The sequence below is a fragment of the Stegodyphus dumicola genome, chromosome 2 (assembly GCF_044657685.1).
Source record: "Stegodyphus dumicola isolate Sdum_Otavi_A_Nest chromosome 2, ASM4465768v1".
Classification (NCBI taxonomy): Eukaryota; Metazoa; Arthropoda; class Arachnida; order Araneae; family Eresidae; genus Stegodyphus; species Stegodyphus dumicola.
Genome location: NC_140769.1, coordinates 188005479 through 188028571, shown reverse-complemented (window position 1 = coordinate 188028571; position 23093 = coordinate 188005479). Strand labels below are relative to the sequence as shown.

At 36.9% G+C, this 23093-nt stretch overlaps 1 protein-coding gene across 3 annotated transcripts in view; it reads left to right on the top strand.

Annotated features, from left to right (window-relative positions):
* Positions 1-23093, top strand: part of LOC146998682 (uncharacterized) — a 146829-nt gene that overhangs the window by 35227 nt on the left and 88509 nt on the right. The window lies entirely within an intron of this gene.

Here is a 23093-nt window from a genome sequence, read left to right as displayed (position 1 = left end):
CTCTGCGTTTGAATTGTGTTGTATTTAACGTTTTAGTAGTTTAAAATATAACTACTGTGTGATATTGTACGAATATCTGTAAGGAAAAATTGCAACATTTTGTTTTATTTCTTGTGATATGAATTTTGTTGACCTTTTATCGGACTTGTGCATTCAATCTATTACAAACTCGTACGCACGCAACACCTTTTGGTGTCAGAAGTGGGATTTGAATGCCAATCACTAGAGCGATAGAAGACAGCTGGTCACTGCTTTTGCTGCATTCCAAGAAAAGATGGAAGCTGGCCAAGCATCACTTGAAGAAAACATGAAAGATTCTGTCCAAGGAGAGATGAGCGTGGGCCAAGAATCCGCTAAAGAGGAGATGAAAGCTAGCCAAGTAACTTTTAAAGAATAGATGAAATTTGTTCAGAAATCTGTTAAAGTATAAATGAAATAGGTCAAGAGGAAATAAAAAAGAAAGATTACCTGTATAATAGAAAACAAATGTGAGGTTATGGAAGGCAGAATTGACGCTGTTGAAAATAAAGTTGGACACATTGAAGAAAGAGTTTCTTCTGTAAAAGAAGAAATAGAAGAAAGAGTTTATTCTATGAAAGAGCAAATAGAAGAGAGAATTTCGGCCGTGGAACAACAAATAGGTTACAGAGAGTTTCATCCGTCAAATAAGAAATCGAGTGAAAAGTTTGTGCTGTTTAACAACAAAGTCATGACAGGGTTTCTACGTTCGCCAAGGAAGTTAGTGCCTTAAAGAAATTCGCAGCGACGGCAAGGAGCAATTCTAATGGTTTTTAATTTTTGAAGCATGCCTACTCTTCCCTCCATGAAGCTATCAACATATGATGGGAAGACCTCTTGGCAAGTGTATAAGACATAATTTGCAGTAATGGCGAACAGATGGGATTCCCAAGCTAAGGCCCGTTATCTCGCCGCTTCTCTAAGTGCAGACGTAGTGGATATCTTTCAAACTCTCCCAGAAAACCAAACGCTAGATTTCGATTTGGCGAGAAATGTTCAAAAGACTACAGTAGGCTTCAATTAATCCTTTAACTGTAAAGTTATTTTGATGATTTGGGTACACAAATTGTCAAATTTTTTTATTGGAAAAACCAAATGTAGCCGAAATAAACATCTCCCGATATATATTCGGGTATGACAATACGATGCACTCAAAAAAAAAAAAAAAAAATTACCCCGAGAAATACTCGGGCGTGACATTTTCGAACACAATCTCGGGCATGACAGTTAAAAGGTTAAAATCCCATCAACAGAAGCCCACGGAAACATTCTTGGAGCTTGCCACGGATGTTGAAAGGCTATCTCACCTCCCCTTTTCGGAGTGCCCGACAGAAACAAGAGAAATCCTGTCCCTGCAGTACTTCATCGACGGCATCCGAGATCCTGAAATACAGAAAGCTCTGCGAATGGAGAATGCCAAGGACTTTAAAAGCGCTCTAGTGTACACCATGAAATTCGAGCAGCCCAGCAAGCAACTCGTAGAGACTGCCACCCAATCAGAGCTGCTCTAGTCCAAAAGCCAGAGGATCAAATGGCTGCTCGTCTAGACGATTTAACCAGACAACTGAATGCATTGAGACTGAATATTGGTGATGAGAAGCCGACCCTAAAGTGCTGAAAGGCATACACGAAGAAACAGCAGAACACCCCAGGACACGGATGTTATGACCGCTCCTTGCAAGGAACAGGGAAACTAATTAGTAATCATTTCGCGGGACAGAGGTTGCCAGATAATGAAAAGTTCCTACTTTAAAGCGCTTGCGATTTCTGCTGTGAGTTGCGGCAGTAAGGGACTTTTTATCACAGGACATATTAATGGACGTATTATCCTTGCCTGAACCTCTTCGATACCGAATCTATGGTTAGAAATTGTTACCAGAATCGATGAAACACACAAAGACTCGCATTTAGTCATCGGGCCACTTCTGTCTGACTTTGCCCTGCCTGTAGCCTCCCAGTAGCTCTCCATTGCAGTTCTTCGGCAAATAAAGCTTGGAGGTTTTATTATTACAGATTGGCTATCCGCATTTATTATCTCAGTATCACAGCGAAATTTGCAGGTTTGCTCTGAAACATGCGATGCTATGTTCCCCGCATATCACGTATTCCGATCGCAGTACCACGAATTTGCTTGCTGCAGTTTTACTCGGCAGCTCTTATTTGACAGCAAATTCAAATTTTGTATGGATTGGCTTGATATTATTGAATGAGTTATCGCTATTTTTCTGATTTTTCCTTAATTTTTGGAAACCGGTGTAGTTGAATTACAGCTCCATTGCTGCTAATATTTTTTCTTAAAGGAAGGAATCTTCGAGAAATCTCTGTCCGAAGACTTCGATTTGCATTTTTTAAAAACTTCCAGAAGTCTCCTAGACAGGTAAGAGGATTTATGTGCTTATCTTCGGTTTTACTTGAGCTATCCTTACGGTTCCAAAATAACTGGACTCAGAATTTAAAAATCTGCATATTACAAACACACTAAGTGGGAATAAATATGAAATTATTTTTTAAATGTAAAGTAAAATTTCAAATTATAAATAAGTTTAAAATTACTAAATAAACGAAAACGATACATAACATCACAAAAGTGTATAAACACAAAGTAAATATTTGCAAAAAATTTTAATATCGTATCCTGCTTAAAGATTACATGTCCGAAGTAATGCAGTCGCAACTAACCTGTATTACTATAGTAATGTGCAAGTGTTTTCTAGTGCACTGCTTTAGAATTCAGGAGAGTTTTTTGTAAACGCATCACTATTGTAGCGTAAGCGAGCTTCTGAGATGAATACAGGAGCACGCGCATTTAATAAATACACTGCTGGCCACCCAAATTGCAACACCAAGAAAGACATGAGATATCACAACAAAATTTACTTAGTAGATAACATGTTGACCAAGTATCAAATGATTAAATTTATAGACTTATGTGAAGCATGGATCCTTCCAGAATCAGTAGCCAGAGTAGCCGCCATTGCTGGAGATCACCGCTCCCACACGCCTCGGCATTGATGACGCCTCGGCAGACCAAGCAGCTTCCACGCGTTGCCAAAGTAGATCTGGTCCGGCAGCTTGGGATGTAATCTGGGTCAATCGTTCAGTAACCATGGACCACATGTTTTTCTATCGGCAAAAGATCCGGAGAGTGAGCCGTACAGGGAAGCTATTCAATCTGGCGATTGACGAAGAACCCTTGGACAATGCGTGGCCACGTGTGGTCGCGCATTATCCTGTTCAAATATGGCTGTGGGCAAGCCTGAAGGTAAGGAAGGACAACCGACTCCAACACCTCGGAGATGTAGCGCTGACTGTTTAAAGTACCGACAATGCGTATTAGAGGAATGCGAGAAGTGATATCCAATACCGCTCCATACCATAATACCCGGTGCAGGACCAGTGTGGCGGTGCATAACGCAGCTGTTAAGCATCCTCTCTTCACGGTGTCTCTAGACTCGAATCCGTCCATCGTGGTGTTGCAGACAGAAGCATGACTCATCAGTAAAGACAATTTCATTCCATTCTGCCGTCCAAATCCTTTCATTGCACCATTGGCGGCGGAAACGTCTGTGGTTCTGCGTCAAGGGTAGACGAAGCAATGGACGTCTTGCGGACAGACCACTCTGCTGTAAACGGCGTCGAATGCGAATGGTACGCTCAGACACTGGATTATGCGTTAAAGACTCAATGTGCTGTGCTATAGTTCGTGATGTGACTGAGTGATCCGTCACTGCAATGCGCACAATGTTCCTGTCATAATGTGAAGTGGTGCACTGAGGTGGATGCGATCGAACACGTCGGTCCGTCGTACCCTCCTGCATCCAACGGTTAGATATCCGCATTACAGTTGTTTGGTTTCGTCTAACACGCCTACCGATTTCCCTGAAAGATAATCCACACTCTCGGTAGGCCTTCCTCTGTCGAACTCGGATACTTGATCAAACGATGATCGCTGTTTACTACAAGGCATAATTGATCTTTTTTTTTTTTTTTTTTGAAAAAAACCACAAGAAAAGCACAATTGCCGAACTTGAAAATCGTCGAAAACTCCAAGCCTTAAATAGCGCTTTGAAATGGCGCCACAGGCGCGCGTGATGTGCGTCTGCGCTGAAATTCTAATCATTTGCATATCTCACCTCCGCATGTTGCATGTTGTAAATTTCATGTTATTTTCATGCTTCCTTCAGGATGTTGCATTTACGGTGGCCAGCAGTGTAGATAACTCGTTCATCCAGTGGTCTTTTTAATATTTTAAAAACTTAAAGATTTCTGAGTTAAATAAGATGTAAAACGTCAGCATGGTTACGGAAAGGAAAGACACAGGCTTTCTCTCTCGCGTGTCGCAACTTCTACAACGTTTTCAGACGAAGGGGAAAAAACTTACCTTTTTCGTTTTTGTCCCAAGGTAACCCGCGCAAAAGGGTTGTCCTTAACGAGTTCCCCCCCCCCTTGATCACACTTCGGTGGACACTCGAGGTATGTTCCCGTGAGAACTGAAAGTTCTCTATAATATAAACATAATGTTTCATCAAAACTGAGGACTGTTACACCATATCTTTAGTTTCTTAATCGCATGGAAGGCCACCTCCTGGTATGCAGCAGGTCCCTGAATGACGCTTCAGGTTGCACACACTTAAATTCCTTTCTTTGAATTTTTTATCTATTGATTTGCATTGTATTGCTTCTTCATCCTTATAATCGGAGCATCTAACATTTATTTGGCGAAACAATAAGTCTTTGAAACACAAATTCATGTTTTCCGAGTAATGTTCAAGTGCAGCAGACGGGTTCAGCAATCATCTAGAGAACGGGTTGATTACACGATAGACGAAATTCAAAGCCAAAATAATTTGGGCTGAAGAATATTTAGTGCTGTCATGAATTGCTCTTTTGTACGCTGGTAGAAGTAAAGGCTATTTTAGTCCCATTCCTGCTAACAGAAATACATATTGTTAAAGAGAGTATTATTCGATTAAGCCTGTTTACCATGGTCTCCAAGCGTGGATCTAAGGCAGGGTTGGGTAAACTATGGCCCGCAGATAGAATTTTAATTTGTCGGTCTGAGGCAAATTAAAAGAAGTATATATATTATATATCCATCTCCTTTCTTCTTTGTTTAAATATTTCTTTTTTTCTTTCCCTTTTTTTCAAAGGGCTGATGATCTTTTTACGTTCTTTATTTTTGTTCTACAAAACATAAATCGATGGAAATAGCAAGCACAGACAGCTTTTCTGACAGAAAGTATTAAAAGCGGAAGTTCTTTGTTAGTTATAGCTGTAGATTGGCGTCAACAAGCGTTATCTCTTTCTCGAGCAGACATATGAGAATGCAATATAGGTGAATTAGAGCTCTTAGAAAAAACTTAAAAAACGTAAAATTGAATCTGTTTGCTGGGCAACTAGCTAAGAACGACTTATCTCATTTCCGGAGGTTAAATTCTTTACCCTCAGTAAATGAAGAGAAGCTTAAGAATTATGAAGATGCTTGAAAAAACTGCATTTCGAGTTTGAACGCTGATATCAGTGCCATTCAAACATATCTGGATATTTTTACAATACATTTCAACGTAAATTGTGAAGCAGTGAGGTCATATTTGCAGCTTGAACTAATTGAGTTGCAATCTAGCAAATATCTCAAGCAGTTGTTTCTAAATATGCCTAAGTTAGAGTTTTACAGATCATTATCGAAAGTAAGTTTCCCAAATTTAATACCTCACGCCCAGAAAATCAGTGCTATGTTTGCTTCATCTTATATATGTGAACAAGTGTTTTCAACTATAAACTTTAGAAAGAATTTTTTCAGAAGTAGACTGAGAGATGAGCATTTAGCCTCGTTCCTTAGAATCAGTACATCTCACTTCGAACTACAATAAAAGGAACTTTTAAAAATGAAATCGCAATTTCATTCATCTCATTAACATATTTAATTTGTAACATTTTTGTATATTGTTTTTTAAACTTTAGAAAAATTAATTTTGGTTCGCCAAACTTTTTTTTTTTTTTTTTTCGATTTTTGGCCCGCGACCGAAAACGTTTGCCCATCCCTGATCTAAGGACTAGTTTGATTCTTTTCTGTACCGTGAATCTTACACAGTCTTTTACGTATGCATAAGGGAAATTTATTCCTTTGTCGTACTGAATAAAAAAAGCATTCCAAAGCGGAAAATCTAATTCCGCATAGAACTTCTGCGAGGATTGAAGCTTTTTAGAGGAATTACATAAGCTTCCGGCCACTTACCTCTGGTTCATTTCAAGAAAGGTGTACTGATTACCTCTCGCTATACGAGATAAAGATGCGAGATGTCCAACTCGATGGGAGATGTCGGCTCTTTCAATGGTGCTTGTACACTATAATCTTTCCTTGTGTATGTGTTTGAAGATCTTTATGTGCTGCATTACCATCGTAAAATTTGCGCTGCTTTTCCATATTTGCTTTAGCCTCGTTCCAGAAAAAATATTTACATACTTTATAAATGTTTCCTTTACATCAAATGACCCTCACTAAAGTTACCGTGAAACTCAGACAAACACTGACTCGTCACTGTCTGAAACTCTTTCCATTAATAACTTCAGTTTGTGTTTCATTTTCCATCTGACGTGTGAAATGAATCCCAAAAAATTTTCGAATTGAAGGTTGCTATTTCTAACTATTTGGGGGGGGGGGGGGTTGTTGCTGTTTTCATTAATTCCATTATTGAAATCAGCCTTCCATTTGAACCCTTCTTCGATAATCCGGCGGTTGATTTCTGATATTACGGGGTCTGAAAGCCATATCTTTCCTCTGCTTTCAAACAGTGCGTGCTACTTTCCGCGTGAGGTATTCTTGATAGTATATGAGTATGTTCGTGGTAGGATCATTTGTAGTGTCAATTTTTCCGATGTATTCCTATAGTGTTGTAGTTATGTGGCTACTTGACCTTCGGAATTTTGAAATGAGTAGCTAGCTTAATGAGACATAATCAGTGCGTAGCAGTATGCCGCGCTAGAATTAATGAAGGAAATATTTTACTGCCTCACTAATTGTTAATAATTCTTTTGATGCCAGAGTAATTTCCTTCCGAGGATAATACTAAAATAGACATTAACACGCTCTTGTCAATTACTGCTTGTTTTAACACACACACACACACACAAAAAAAAAAAAAAAAAAACATTATTTGTGAAAATATTGCTTAAGTCCCTTCATTGCTAGTATTTGTATCGCGAATAAATTCATATTCTGGTTCTGATAAGTTAACACAATGCTGAATGAGAAGGCATATGCTTTCTTATGGATTATACTGTCTTCAAAGCTTTAAATGTTATTTTCACACATATCATTATCATTATAAGAGCACAGCTCCAATCCTCCTAGCCGTTACGATCCTGAAAACTTTTGCTTAGTTTCCGTTAGGCGATGTAAAGAAAGGCCTTGCGATGTTGGAATTGCTTTTGATAAATCTTCGATCAGTAAAAGTAAATACGCAAACCCGAAAAATTTTCTTAACTTATGAATGACTTCAGTATAACATTAGTGACGGACAGCCTTAATTTTTCTTGTGATCTGGAAGCATACCTTCTTCCGAGGTATTACGACCAAGGTAGAATTATTTTGAATTTCAAAGAGTTCAGACTCAATTTAGCTTCGGCAGCACTTTGATCCTATTTCTCAAATGTGTGTCCTTTTGCTATGATGTCGAGCCACTTAAGATAGGTTTCATATGACAGTCTTAAAAGTTGTCTGCATCAGGCCATGAAATCTTTCTTCATGTTATGGAATGGCTCATTATCCGCTTGTATTGAGACCCAATGACTCAATACTGTATTTAATGGAAGATCGTTAAGTTTTTAATTAGCGGATATATTTTATAGGTTGCATTAACCTATTTTTCAGTGAGCATTTTTTTGGAGTTTTTCTGCATTATGTTTTCTGTCAGATAATGTATTTTCCGAACAAAATTCTGGGATAGCTTGGAGAAATACTAGAAATATCTCAAGTACAAGAAATGCTGGTTTATTCATATTTTGATAAGATTTTTTTAATGCAGCAGAGGGGCAGGTAATGTACTTAAACATTTGGAAAAAATAAACAGATCGATTTGATACATATGCAAAATGTTTTACTTAAGGGTTTATAAACTTCAAGGAGGGATAGAGTACTCAAAGGCGATTCGGAATTTCAAAGCAGCGTAGATGTCGATGCGCAATCCTTATGTGCTAGTGTACAAAGAAGAAAAACCCAAGAAATTAAAAAGTAATGTGAAAAATAACATTTTAATCAGCAAATCATTTCATTTGCTATAATCAGAGGTCAGAGTAAGTGTTCGAAGTTGCAGTCGCTAGCTACGATACAAGCGTGACACTGGCGCATTATAGTATCACGGATTTTTTGGAATATACTGGGAGTCTCACGAATGATCAGTCTAGATATGCTGATGCATGCGACAGAATTCTCTTCACTGGCCTCGGATGTTTCTTCCTTCAGGCTTTTCAGATAACCCCAGAGAAACATATGTAGGTAGGAGAGTTCCAGCGAATGCGCAACCCCACGACGGGACGCCGACGACCAATCTACCTTTGACAGAATGTTGAATGTTGCCGAACGGAAAGACTAAAATGGGCTCGGGAGCCATCATCCTGCAACCACATATGGTTGCATGCTTTTCTCACCTAATGAATCGGGGCAAGATTTCCTCCAAAAAAATCTTGTAAGATCGCTCCGTCCAGACGAACTGCTATGAGATGTGGGCCTATTAGGTGGTCGCCAACAATGGCCGCCCAAACTTGGTGAGCTTGGGTACTCCTGAATTTGTCCACTACCCATACATTTGCGTTAGTAGCAGCTTTATCTGCTGTAGTATACCACCTCGGTGAACGAGGTAGCAGCTGAAAAATGGGTGCGGTAGCAGATTTCTGCTTGTATCATTCAGCAACTGCAACAACAATTTTTCCAACGATCATTGACATTTGAATTCCGTTCTATATAATGAAGCACCATCTCTTCTGCATCAGGTATCCGTGTCTTTCGTTCCCCATTGGTTTGACTTGTTCTGAAAGATCCTATATCGCAAAATCTTTGATAAAGCCGTGCAAACATCTGTCGATTCGGAATCCGCCTATTCGGGTACCGTTCACTGTATAGGTGCATACAGCGTCTCGCCAATTACAGTCGGCCGTTCTTTACAGTAGATGCTAACTAGGAATTATTGAAACCTTCCATCCTGCTTCCTTTGCATTGGATTGTTGAATGCCGAATTTCGCTTGTGAAGGTTTAACATGTTCCACAACAACAATCTACCAATGCGTTTCAACTTCTACATTGCTATGTATTTCCGAATCATCTTTGAGTAACCTCTACCTTCCTGAAGTTTGCACACGCTTTAGTGGATCATCCTGTACAAATAATTATGTCTGAAGGTTGTAAAATATGGTCTGAACTTTGCTGAAATAATTTCTTTTGTTTGCTTAATTTTACTCAAAAACGCTGTTTTTCGTTAAACATTATAGTAACTATTTTTCAAATCTTCTTATTTAATCTGATTTTTCAAAGTTTGAAACAATTTGTTTCTTTCTACCATGTCATCCGTTCTAGGCAAAGATAACTGTTTTTCTTGGTAATACGATTTAAACTTCTGTAATCGGCATGAAATGGTGAGGAGCCATCCTTTTTTAAAACTAATACGATGAGTGATGGCTAGAGGCTAGAAGAAGGTTCAATAATGCCATGTCATAATTTTTTTCAGTAGCCTGTGGCTTCTTCTTTCTGGGTAAAGATGATAAGAACCTTGGTAATAGGTGAATGATTTTTTTTATATGTGTGTATGCGACGTGTTGTTGTGTCACATTGTATGATCAGTATCATTAGATGAAATAAAAAAAAGTTCAAATTTCCTCATTTTTATGTTCCTTTATTTACTGACTTGCAGCTTCCATATGATTAACATTTAATTCTCAGCTGGCAATTAAATCTTTTAACTCAGTAGAAAATGTTAATTAAAGTAAAGTTTTTTTAACAAAGATGCGTATTCTGTCAGTTCTATTAGCAATTTTGATGCATTTTTTGGTAAGGTCCATGAAAACAGCGGTAGTCCATGCAAGCAACAGTAACCGAAAGTCCTTTCGATAATTTATTTCCGTATCTCCAATTCATATATGCACAATTTCATGAGTTTATATCTCTGATGATATATTCTACTCGAGGATTCACAGCAATATCGTCACAATATTATATTATTCTATAGCAACATATTTCATTGTCATCCATAGTAAGCATCGGTCTTTTCGGCGTATCCGCTGCTTTTGATTTGTAAACAGAATCCCTGTTTCTTTAAAAATTAAAGTAAAAAAATGTATGAGTATACTATTTAGCTACGTGAACTATGTGCTCATATAAACAGACCGTGAACTTGATATATATACACTCTTTTTCAAAAAAATCGGAGCACCAAGAAGGACTTTTGCGATCGTGACAAAATTTGGTATGCAAAAACAACTTGATCGAACATGCAAATTATCAAAATTTCAAGGCAAATGAACAGGAATTACAATAATAGGGCGAATTTCTAGAGTGCAATTTGCAAAGTATAAAACGAGAAAAATTTATCTTTAAGAGAGGAAAAATTTATGTTGCTGCCAATGTAATTCCGTAAAGAAACAACTAAAGATGACATTACGACGATATCGAAGACCTTACAGACAACTAAACGACTCTGAACGTGGTCGCATTATAGGGTTGCGTGAAGCTGGGTGGTCATACCGAGCAATAGGCCGCCACCTGCAGCGTACAGACACTGCTATGCAAAGGTGTTGGCAGCAATGGTTGCTACAAGGAAATTGCCGACAAAATGAAGGCTCTGGAAGGCCAAGGATCACAAATGCGAGGCAAGAGAGGATGATTGTTCGCCAGGCCCGGGCCGTCCCAACGGTATCATTGTCGACTATTCAACGCACTACAGCCACGTGTATACCTCCCCTGGTACCGTCCACCATCTTACGGCGCTTGTCTGAGGCGAGGTTACACTCACAGAGGCATTTAAGACGTTTGTCTTTGACCCCACAACATCGGCGGAGTCGTCTGGAGTGGTGTCACAGCCGATCATCATGGTGCCATCAGACTGGTATCGTATAGTGTTCAGTGAGGAATTTCGCCTCACTCTTGAAGCAGATGACCACCGTATACGTGTCTGGAGAGGACGGGGCCAGGGCTCCCAATCAGCCTTTGTTTTACAAAGGCATACAGCCATAACACCTGATGTGATGGTGCGGGGGGCTATTTCTTATGACAGCAGGTCATCTTTAGTCATCCTCCGTACATCTTTAATAGCTTAACGGTATGTTGATACCATCCTGCGGCCGGTTGCATTCCCCTTCATGGCAAGTCATCCTGGGGCCATTTTCCAACAAGATAATGCCAGGCCACATACCGCTCGCATATCTCTAGACTGTCTGCGTGCGGCTGATACTCTTCCTTGGTCAGTAAGGTTACCAGACCTTTCACCAATCGAGCATGTCTAGGACATAATAGGCCGCCAGATTCGGGCACCACAAAATATCGCTGATCTGGAGCGACAACTGATGAATGCCTGGCAGAATGTGTCGCAAGATGACATTAGGAACCTTTATCACTCCTTGCCTTGACATATTTACCGAAACTGAAATAAATGCATTAATGAAAAAAAAAAAAAAAAAAGCGAATTAAATGGTCTCCAGACGACATTTCAAAAAGCATAGTAATCAGGTCATTATCCGTAAAGTCATACGATTTCTGCAAAGAAAAATTGGGTATTCCGCTTCCAAATGCAAGTACACTGAAAAGATGGTGCTCAAGATTCAGTTGCATCCCTGGCATTCTAAATAATGTACTGTTATTGATAAAAAAATAAAAAAAAACCACTTTCCAAAATGCAACTGTGGAAGAAAGATTATGCGTATTAAGTTTCGATGAAATTCATATAGATTCAAGACTCTGTTATGATTCAAAATTAGATAAGATATTAGGTCCTTTTGAAAAGACTCAATTTGCATTGGTTCGAGGACTCATTTCGCAATGGAAACAGCCCATTTATTTTGATTTTTGATTGTAATTGTTTGCAATGGAAACAGCCCATTTATTTGATTTTTGATCAAATGAAGGAAAATCTTCTGTCTTCTATTTTGTTTGCACTTGAATCGTCTGGGCTTCGAGTCAAAGCAATTGTATCTGACATGGGAGGTAGTCAGACGTTTTGGAAAGAATTACAAATTTCAAAAGTTAAATCTTTCTTTTACAGTCTCAAGTTCAGCAGCAAAATTTGGGTTTTCGCTGATATGCCGCATTGCATAAAGCTTTTGAGAAACCATTTTCTTGCTAAAGGTTTTATTCTCGGAAATGGTACAATTATAAACAAAGACGTTATATATGAAGTACTCAATAAAGATATCGGAGAAATTAAACTGCGCTATAAACTGAAACCTCAATTTTTATCTGTAAAAAAGGAAACGAGAGACAAAGTAGCACCAGTAAAAGCATTATTTTCCTCCACAACGGCTAAAGCAATTATGCATTTGACTGGTAATGCTGCAACAAATAATTTTTTTTTTCAATGGTTGATGATTTTTTTGACATTATGAATAGTAGTGTACCATTACCCCTTAGCAATAATAAGCCTATAAAAGCTGCTTTTGGCCTAGAAAGCTATTATGAAGTACAAGAAGAAAAATTAAATGCGATTAAGCAAATGATTTTTGATCTCAGAGTATGCGGAAAGAAGACAATGCTACCTTTCCAGAAAGGTATTATCATATCGATAACTTCGCTTTTCGGTTTATTTGACGAGGTAAAATCTATAAATGTGAAATATATTTTAACATCAAGACTGACTCAAGATGTATTAGAAAGCTTGTTTACCAGATTCGGGGTCTAGGGCGTTTAAATGACCATCCGTCTCCACCAGACGTAATAATTCGCCTGAAAAGGTTGCTATTGGCAAACAAATTGCCTAAATTGTCGTTAAAGACCAAAGGCTGTGAAGATGTGAAGAAAGTTGAAGCATATTTGACAAAAGAGCTGTTAAAAGCAGCTTTTACTTCGAATGAAAAAGCACAAATGTTTGAGTCTTCCTTATACGAAGATGATTTAATTAATTACAAAGACATCTATGATGAATGTACGTCATTTTCTTGGGAAACCGAAATTTATGATTCAACGAAATCTATATCTGCATATGAACAAGAATCGCTCGCTTAAGTGGCAGGTTATATTGCATATCGTGTGAAAGATAAAGATCATACTTTGGGTGAAATATCAAAAACATTCGTAGATATTCCTAACGACTCAAATTGGATATTTTTATTATCTAAAGGAGGATTAACTGTATCATCACCAGTTTGAATGGAAACGATGATGAAAATGGAAAATGTTTTCCGTTCTTTTCGAAAAGGTAGAGGTGTAATTCAGAATCTTATTTCTGAACTTGAGAAAAGTTTTCCCTCCGTGAATAAGAGTGCAATTCGTTTATTTGGCCGTTCACAAACATTTATAAGGGTTCGGCACTTGAATAGGAATGCAACCCTTGTATCGGCAAGAAAAGCTGACCAGAAAGCAAATAAATGGATGAAACTAACAGAGGATTATCGAACCAAACTATATAGGAAAAAAAATCGTGTAAGTGGATTTATATTATTCCAACCAAAGCTAATAATTTGAATTATTACTTGGTTTATTATTCACTTAATTTGTGACCTAATTTATGCACGTTTCAGCTAATTATTTGGACTACTATATAAAATAAACCATGAAGTTCTGCATAAACATAAATTAGTATCAGAGCATATACTTTTAAAATGTAAGAATACATGCTATTATTCCAAAATATATAAATACTATTTTTAAATATTTTCATTATTTTTTGAGTAATTGACGTTAAATAATAATCCTGATGTTCCATAATAATGCTTTCATAATAGCCATTGCAAAAGCTTACAAAATTGTACTACTCATTATCAACGCTAATTGAAAAGCAAAAATGAAAGAAGTGAAATTTGTTTCGTTTTAATGTGTTATGAAATCTATTATTAGCATTAACTAATTTTTAATCAGATAGATGTATAAGGTCTTTAGCATGTATTCTCAAAATGTATTTGCATATTTTTATTTAATATTTCTATAATTTAAATTACTTTGCGACTAACTGATATTTTAATGCAAAAAGAATTCTTCGTAAATGTAGAAATTTACGTATGTTATCGGTGGGTTACTATTTACATATATTTAAAAAGATGATTATGAAAAAGATTTACTACATTTAAGGTACACTCGAACTAAAAAATTAGTTATGTTTACGCATATGTGTTAATTAAAAATTTAGTTATGTTTACGCATATCTGTTAATTAAAAAATTAGTTATGTTTACGCATATGTGTTAATTAAAAAATTAGTTATGTTTACGCATATGTGTTAATTAAAAAATTAGTTATGTTTACGCATGTTATACTTACGTTTTACGCATATTAGAGTTTAATTTAGTATGACGTAAATACATTACTAGTTCATATGTAGATGCATGTATATTGCAATTTCATGAGCTAAAATCTCGGCTCATATTGGTTATTAAACTATTCTTCAAAGCGTTTTGATTCTCAAGCAAATGCTGAAAAAACTGAACAGCAGAACTGAGCAAGCGAACCCAACTACGTCATCAGTCTCTTCTTTCGGTTGCAGCCGCGAGAAGCTGATGAACCCTTTAGCCCTGGCCGGACACAGTCTGGAGGGTAACGCAGGGCAGCATTCAGATAAGTTTACCTCCCGGTTGTTGAGTCAAATCTTTTCAGATGATGGTAACATTGGCTCCTGTATCGATCGTTATATTCCCTGCAATATGACGATATACTCCATGATGAAGAGTTCATTACTGCCGCTACTCACTGCAAATAGCTGACGTGCTTTAAAATGGTGCTTTTTATTATCTGGCAACCTCCTTCTCGCGAGATGCCACTAATTAGTTTCTCTCCTTCTTGCTAGGAGCGGTTTTAACATCCATGCCCTGAAGTGTTCTGCAGTTTCTTCGTATGTGGTTTTCAGCACTGCAGTTCCAGTACTTTAGGTTCAGTTTCTAGTCACTTCTACTCTGTCTCAAGTCATTGACATAACTTTTTAAATCATCTAGGAGAGTAGCCGTTTGATGCACTGGCTCTTGGACTTGCGACGATCTGATTGGGTGTCGGTCTCTACGAGTTGTGTGCTGTGCTGCCTCGAGTTTCATGGCGTACACTAGAGCGCTTTTTAAATCCTTGACATCCGCCATTCGTAGAGCTTTCTGTATTTCAGGATCACGGATGCCGTCGATGAAGTACTGCAGGGACAGGATTTCTCTTGTTTCTGTTGGGCATTCTGAAAAGACGAGAGGACACAGCCTTTCAACACCCATGGCAAGTTCCTGGAGACTCACCGTGGGCTTCTGTTGATGGGATTTTAATTGAAGCCTGCTATAGTCTGTTAAACATTTCTCAGCAAAGCGCAGCTCCAATGCGCTGGACAGAGCTTCGAAATCTAGTAGTTTGCTTTCGGGAAGAGTCTGAATGATATCAGCTGCCTCTGCTCTCAGAGAAACGGCAAGATGACGGGCCTTAGCTTGAGAATCCCATCCATTCGCTTTCGCCACTATAGAAAATTGTGTCTTATATACTTGCCAAGAGATTTTCCCGTCATATGTGGATTTTAGAGACGGACGAGCAAGCATAGGTAAAAATTTAAAAACCATCAAAATTGCTCTCTGCCGTCGCTACGAATTTCTTTAAGGTATCAACTTCTTTGGCGACCGCAGAAACCCTGTCATAAATTTCTTGTTCGATATTTCCTTAGACGACAGGAAATTTTTCTTCATTTTTTTTTTTTTTTTTTCAATTTGCTGTTGAACGGCGGAAACTCTTCCTTCAATTCGTTGCTCCACAACAGAAATGCTCTCTTCTATTTGTTCTTTCACAGAAGAAATTATTTTTTAAATTTCTTTTTTTCAATTTGCTGTTGAACGGCGGAAACTCTTCCTTTAATTCGTTGCTCCACAACAGAAATGCTCTCTTCTATTTGTTCTTTCACAGAAGAAATTATTTTTTAAATTTCTCCAACTTTATTTTCAACAGCGTCTGTCCTGCCTTCCATAGCCTGAAATTTGTGTTCTGTTATGCAGATACTTTCTTTTTTTTATTTCCTCTTGACCTGTTTCAATCTGTTCTTCAACTGATTCTTGACAAGCTTCCATGTTTCTTGGATGGCTTTTATCTCGTCTTTAATTGATTCTTAATCAGCTTCAATCTTTCTTTTCTCGCTTTCATTTCTGCTTTAACTAAGTTGACGGTGCCTTCAATCCTTTCTTGGAATGCACAAAGGCAGTCACGAGCGTCTTAATTGTTTTTCCATCGCTCTTGTTATTGGTATTTAACCTCACTCCTGACACCAGAAAGTGTTGCATGCGTACGCGTTAATAACAGATTGAATGCACATGCCCGATAAAAGATTAATAAAATTTATTCTTATCACAAGAAATATAACAGAACGCATTAATTTTCCAGAGAGATATTCGTACAATATCACACTATCACGCAATACAATCAATAGCTATACTTTAAACTACTAAAAGCCTTAAAATACAACTCAATGCAAAGAGAAAGCTAATCCGATCTCTCGCGGAACTCTGAACAATAACAGTAGCAGCTAACTAAACAACTATTCGCAATGACAGTAACTAAGCAACTGAGCTGAGATGTTCTCTCTCTGGCTTTTAATAGGTCGCGAGAAATTTCTGGTAATTTCTTTGCTTCTCGAGATTTCTGGAAAGCAAAGAGTAGAATTACTGTTATAATTTACATAATGGTCAATTATATTTATTCAAGTTAGATATAAATTACCGAGATAAACTTTTATTGAATGTTAAATGCACGTGCTCATGTACTCTTACTTTTCCGGCATAGCTTTCTCTTAAAACTCGTCTCGCGCTGCATTGCACGGGGAAATAAAACATTTTTAATTATAATTCTATTAAAATTAGATATTTAAATACAAAATTCGTAGCAGTATCATTATTGCGTATCTGCGTCTTAGATGTTTTCTGTAGCATAGCTTCATCACCGCTTTTAGTCTTGTGTCTTTTGCAGTATTGATACAAATTGAGGACGAATGAGTTCTTTTACGTGCACCGAACAGCCTCCATTTTTCAAATGTTTATTGTACACACGAAGCACTTTTTGTATGTCTTCGCTTATCAGTTCATCAAGCGACGTCAAGCCTTGACTCGCGCTGATTGCCGTGTGGAATGATGCCATTCGTAACATATCCTCTCCCTTTTGGAGTTTCTGGATAGCTTCCTAAAACAGTCTCTTAAAACTTAAATTAAGTCTCTGCGGTTTCTTGAGAGTACAACGAGAACGAGTCACGGTCTTTGAACACTTTCTGGTCTTAGGGTTTTTTTTTTTTTTTTTTTTTTTTTTTTTTTTTCATCATCTGGATCCGGTAACCGTACAGCGCAGTCACTTGCTAAATGCCAGTTTAAGCGCTTTTTGAAACAATTTTCACTTAGATAATGTCACCGACTTGAATATGATATATTTGAATATTTCGTGAATGTCTTTGGATAAGTTGCCCAAATATTTCTTTTTAAAGAGTAATCTTGATTAACTTAGCGCGATATTTTATTCTTTTCCGTAAATTGTTGGAATCAGCTTGTAGGGTTTTTCTTAAATTTTGCATAAAAATTTATTTTAAGTTTTCCTGTTCTCAACTTCTCAAACTTCCCCTCACATTCTCTCGCCAAGATGTAAATTTAAAGTTAAGTGAAGTGCTATTTAACTTGTGATTATCTCAGTTTATTCAGAGCGTGTTTCGCTAGCCTAGCGCACGTTTCGTTGCTATTTCGCGGTCACTCGAGTCAGTCCTTTGGCCTCATCAGTTTAGTATCACGCCGGTTAGATTTCTGTGAGTTCATCTCGTAGGAGTAATTTTTAAGTGCGTTCTTGCACTCATTTATTTTTCAGATTTGATTTTGTATATCGTCTACGTTTAAGTTATCACCGCAAGTGAACGGTGTTTTTGTGACGCACGAAGCCCGTGTTGTCTGTTATTTTAGTTTGAGTTAATAAAGGGTTATTTTGCACCCTTCTTCTGCGCTGGTATGTATTTCACGCCTGTGCGAGAATTCGCCAGGTTCTTTGTAGGATCTAAGTCAGTGGATGTGGAAAAGTAAAGATAGAGCTTACATCGACGTTTGCAACTTCTGAATTTGGTCTGTCGATTGAGAACGTGGCAAGTGTTTATGGAATCAGATCTTTCGTGTCTTCTGATAAATGTTAAAGCTGGGAATTTATTCTTTGACAATCACAAGTTGTTGTCAATAATTCTTCGTAAGTTATGACGGCGTTTCCTTAAGATTTTCTACACGAAGCATCGTGCTGTATTTCTACGTCGCAAACTGCCTTGGCAAAATACTGGAGACAAATATTTAACTATCTTTAATTTCAGGGGCGCTATTGGAATAGACTAGCTGAGTCAATTTTTTATGTATGTCGTGAATTCTGCAAATGCTTTTTGTTACTGAGTCTTAAGTTGTAGTTCGTGATAACCTTTAAGAAATTTTCCCCAAAACCACAACTCTGAAGCTTCTCTTAGGAATTAACATTTGGTAGTTTGTCGCCTGGAAGCCTTTGTAATATTCATGTGGCTTCTGTTCGAGTCATGGTGAAATATAGAGCTTCAGATGTGGAGTCTGCGTAAATTTTTGATACTTCGTTTCATGCACATTCCATAATAATTTGTATCATGGGACGAGAGCATGTTGATAGGACAACATTACTGAACTGGGGTATTACTCATAAGAACGATGAGCATGTGCTTCAGTTGCTGAAAGGGAAATTGATGTCAGAGATGGGATGCTCTTTTCTGACTAAGAACGTTCTAGAGATATCTTTTCTAAGCTTTGTATTTATTTTCGAGTCTGACCATAACTGCAGAAATTTCATGATTTACAGAGTATTTTACGTTCTTTGCCTTTCACACTTCTACCTGCTTTTCAGTTTTTTAATTACAGCTACTTTATGCTTTACACCGTCCAGAATTTTCCCTTTAAGAGCGTAATTTTGCTAGCTGCGTAATGATTTTGTTACTAAGTGGATGACGTATTCAATACAGCGTGAAGAATATCGCTGTTACAAAATAAATCTTAGATCTTCAGTTTTAGCTTTTTTGGTAAGTATTGATTTTTGATTGATTTTATCATTAATTCTATTCACTGCATTCAAAACTTGAACAGTTTATTATTGTAGTCATTTTTATTATTTCATTAGCTATTAAATGGGAAGATTTCTAATTTTAAAAAACGGGGATGGATGAATGAAAAATTAGACTCATCTTTCTTATAAAATAGAAGAAAAGCCCAGAAATGTCATGCTAATAAAATTTCGTGATTTATTGCATCATGACTGTGTGACTGCATATGTACTTAGCAAGATCTTAGAGATGAGGATGTAAGAAGATAATCACTTGATCTTGTCTGCACTCTCTTAATCCTCCATATATATTTTATTTCTCTCTGAAGTCATTACATAGTAGAATCATATGTCTTGATATTTTGATTATTGATTTATCTGCTTTTTTTCCTTGCCTGCAAAAAACCGTACTTGAATGTATTAAATTACGCATGAAGATTCAAAAATGCTTATTTACATTAGAAATCTTTATCGTTCTCTACGAGGTTGATTGGCAACCCTTATGGCTGAAACGTATCTCTAATCTTACTAAATACTTTAGCAAACTCTTAAGTTTTCGTGATCGGCATCGTACTACAGTCTTTTTGAATAATTCTCAAATTATTCAAAGATTAAAACGGAATAGTCCACTCAGTCATGCTAAGAAATTAGATGAACTACAGTCTTCTGTTGAACTTAATTTAGAACCTGTTGCATCCAATTCTTTAGAACCTGTTGCATCCCTATGGGCTCATTGTCTGGTGTGTTTTTTCATACAGAGTTATTGACTTATTAGAAGTACTGTCAACATCCTAAATACTTAAGACATGCTGATGTAGAAGTGATTAATATAATACCTGTTGAGGCTATTTTGATATATACAGACAGTAGTAATAATAAACATGGACACACTGATAACGGGGCTTTTGTTAAATCTGCAGTGGAAGAAATATCTCTAAAGCATAGAAATACTGATTTCTATTCCGTTTTTTTTCAGTTCTGAATTGATTGCTATTGGTTTGGCTTTGGGTTATGTTTTAGAGCGACGTTTATTCAGGAAAACCCGGATCCTTACGGAGAGCCGAATTGTAACCCAATACATAAATAACTGGAGAAATATTAGAGACCTGAGAGGAATTAAAGCTTTTGAAAACCTCAAGACCTTGTCCCATTCTTCTGTCCTCTATCTACAATGAATACCATCTCATGTAAATCATAAAGTGTATGTAACTAAAATGATGTAGTTGGTTGACTAGCAAAGAAGGGTACTTCCATGCCTCAGATTTATGCTGAACTTTTGAACTGTCTTGAACAATACTCGAGAAGAAAGGCTTTAATTCTCGGCGACAGCCTACTGACTCATTCATGGTATTGTAGTACAGGTCCTGGTACTGCTATTGCTTTCAAGGCTGACCGGAAGGACCAAACGGCTGAGGCTCGGTTGACTTCAGGACGTATATTTCTGTGTCGCTAAAACTTTTCCCACTTGAAATGTAAAAACCACGAAGCTACTGCGCAACATCTACTTGATTGTATTGACTTGGTGCGTGAAGATCTGCTGAAGACACCTAATTTTCTGTTGGAAGTTGTGAAGGCGAATGAACTTATGGATCTGATCTGATTCGGATCAGAGGAAGTAGTAAGAAGAAGGAGAAATCTTTATGAAACAGTTTTTATATCAATTATTGAATACAGATATGCGATCTTCGAGTGACTACATCTAAACACCATTTAAAGAATTTCGTTTGTATGAAGCAAACTACTTAAAACTTTAATTTCCGTAATGGTATACTGTATTGCATAAGAGATGTATGTATTGCGTAAGAAAAATTTTCTCATTCAGTATGCCACGTGATCGGAAGGAAGAAACGGATTAACTAAATTAAACAATACTACTTTGGTTAACCTAAACAATGTTAGAGAATAATTCTGTTCTATATTTATCGTATTCTGAGATTGATAATTACGATAAAAATATTTTAATATTTCAGATTCCAAATATTTGGCACGTGCGCCGTTAATATTTTTTTTAATATCAAAGACTATAAATTTGTGATTGGGTTTAAATGAACTCAATATACGAACTCTTTCTCTGCATAATACATGAGTGTGAAGGAGGTTGAAGATCAAGTGCATTGACAGCCAAGGTTTCAGCATAGATAAAAATGAAAAATTAATAGGAATCGGAAAAGAAATAAAAATTCGTGTTTTATAGATATCGTTTTGTGTCAGATTTTAACCACTCTGGTTTTAAATAATTTTATACAGTCAGCTTTCTAAACGCCGTTCCTATGAATATGCAAATTAAGATTTATTCACACCAGCATACAGAACTATACTCTGTTGTGCATGCATCATAAGAGTACATACCGAGTATATCACAAGATAATGCAACTGTTACTGTAAACCAGGGTTTCTTAAACTTTTTTCAGTCGCGACCCCCTTTTATCACTAAGATTTATTGCGATCCTTCAGGACCCCAAAATATTTACAAAAATTTTGTGGTAACCCATAAGTATTGCGCAAATCCGACACACGCGTGAGTGAAAATGTTAGTTTTTTCACTTTTACTGTAATATACTGTTGCAGACATAGAACAATGTGAAAATTTTAAATAAGTAACACACGAAATGTGCAAAGCAAGGAAAATGAACGTTTATATTATAACGTTTTCGTTATAATATAAACGTTCGAAACGTTTTCGTTTTTTTTCTTGATCTGTATTGTCGTATCTGTATCTATTTTCAGACACATCGTGCAAAAATATTTGGTAATTGTAAAATTATTATAAGAAATATCAAAACTGCTAAAATTTTTGGTGACCACCAAAGGAGTCGTGACCCACAGTGTAAGAAACTATACTGCTATAAATGAATTTTTAGTCAGCGAGAGTAAAGTTTTAGTTACCGCATGCTTATTTGAATTACTTGTAGAAAGAAGGCATGCGAATTAGCGTGGAAAAAACGGGCGATCTAAGAATAGAATCAGGACAAAATCAGCCGGAAGTAATCAAATCACTGCTGGTATCTCAAATATCCTCTTTGCAGAAACAACGTAAAAAATACAGAAAGTATCACGTTTTCCAAGAGAAGTATATCTACGAGGCACAGCAACATCGAATACTGTTTCATGAGTTTTATGGTGAACAAAAATAGGCTGATGCCATCATACTAAATTTTTGATAAATTTGCTGCGTCTGCTAAACACGTATAACGAGTATTACTGTGCAGACCATTTAGTCATCTCATCATGTACAGTACTATTTTTAAAATTTTATAAGCAGTTTTTTAATCTAAAATATACTCTCCTTTATTCTCAGCTAGTTCTTAACATTTACGATGTGATTTTGTTCCACCAGGATTTGCAAAGCGTCTTCGTCAAACTCTATTGATCTTCCAGAAAGAGGCTTGTCTTTTAGGCTGTAGTTTCCAGAGGAATTTCTGAAACCACTGTTTACACTGGCTTTCCGTTATTTTTCGATCTTTATATACTGCATTAAAAGCTCTATTAATATTATTTAATTGAACGCATGCTGAATTGAAATATGCCGAATGTTCTCCTTTGTCACTTCCATTTAGCTTTGAAAAAATAATTGTTAGAATGAAACTGCCCTCTTCAAAATATGCACTAAGGATAAGAACGAGATATTAATTGCTTGTATAGCAAGTTGATGGTGTTTTATTTCATCCCTCTCCTACCCTTAGTTGAATTGAGAAAACCTCATTATTCATGTTATGACCAAAGACACTGCAGAAAGCAGCCTGGAGACCAGGAAAACTTTAAAGGAGTTAAATGATGGTCAAGAGATCAATAAAAATACAAATTTCACCGGTAGTTGATCAACATGAACATCATGATGACTCAGTGATTACAAAAACTATTTATTAATA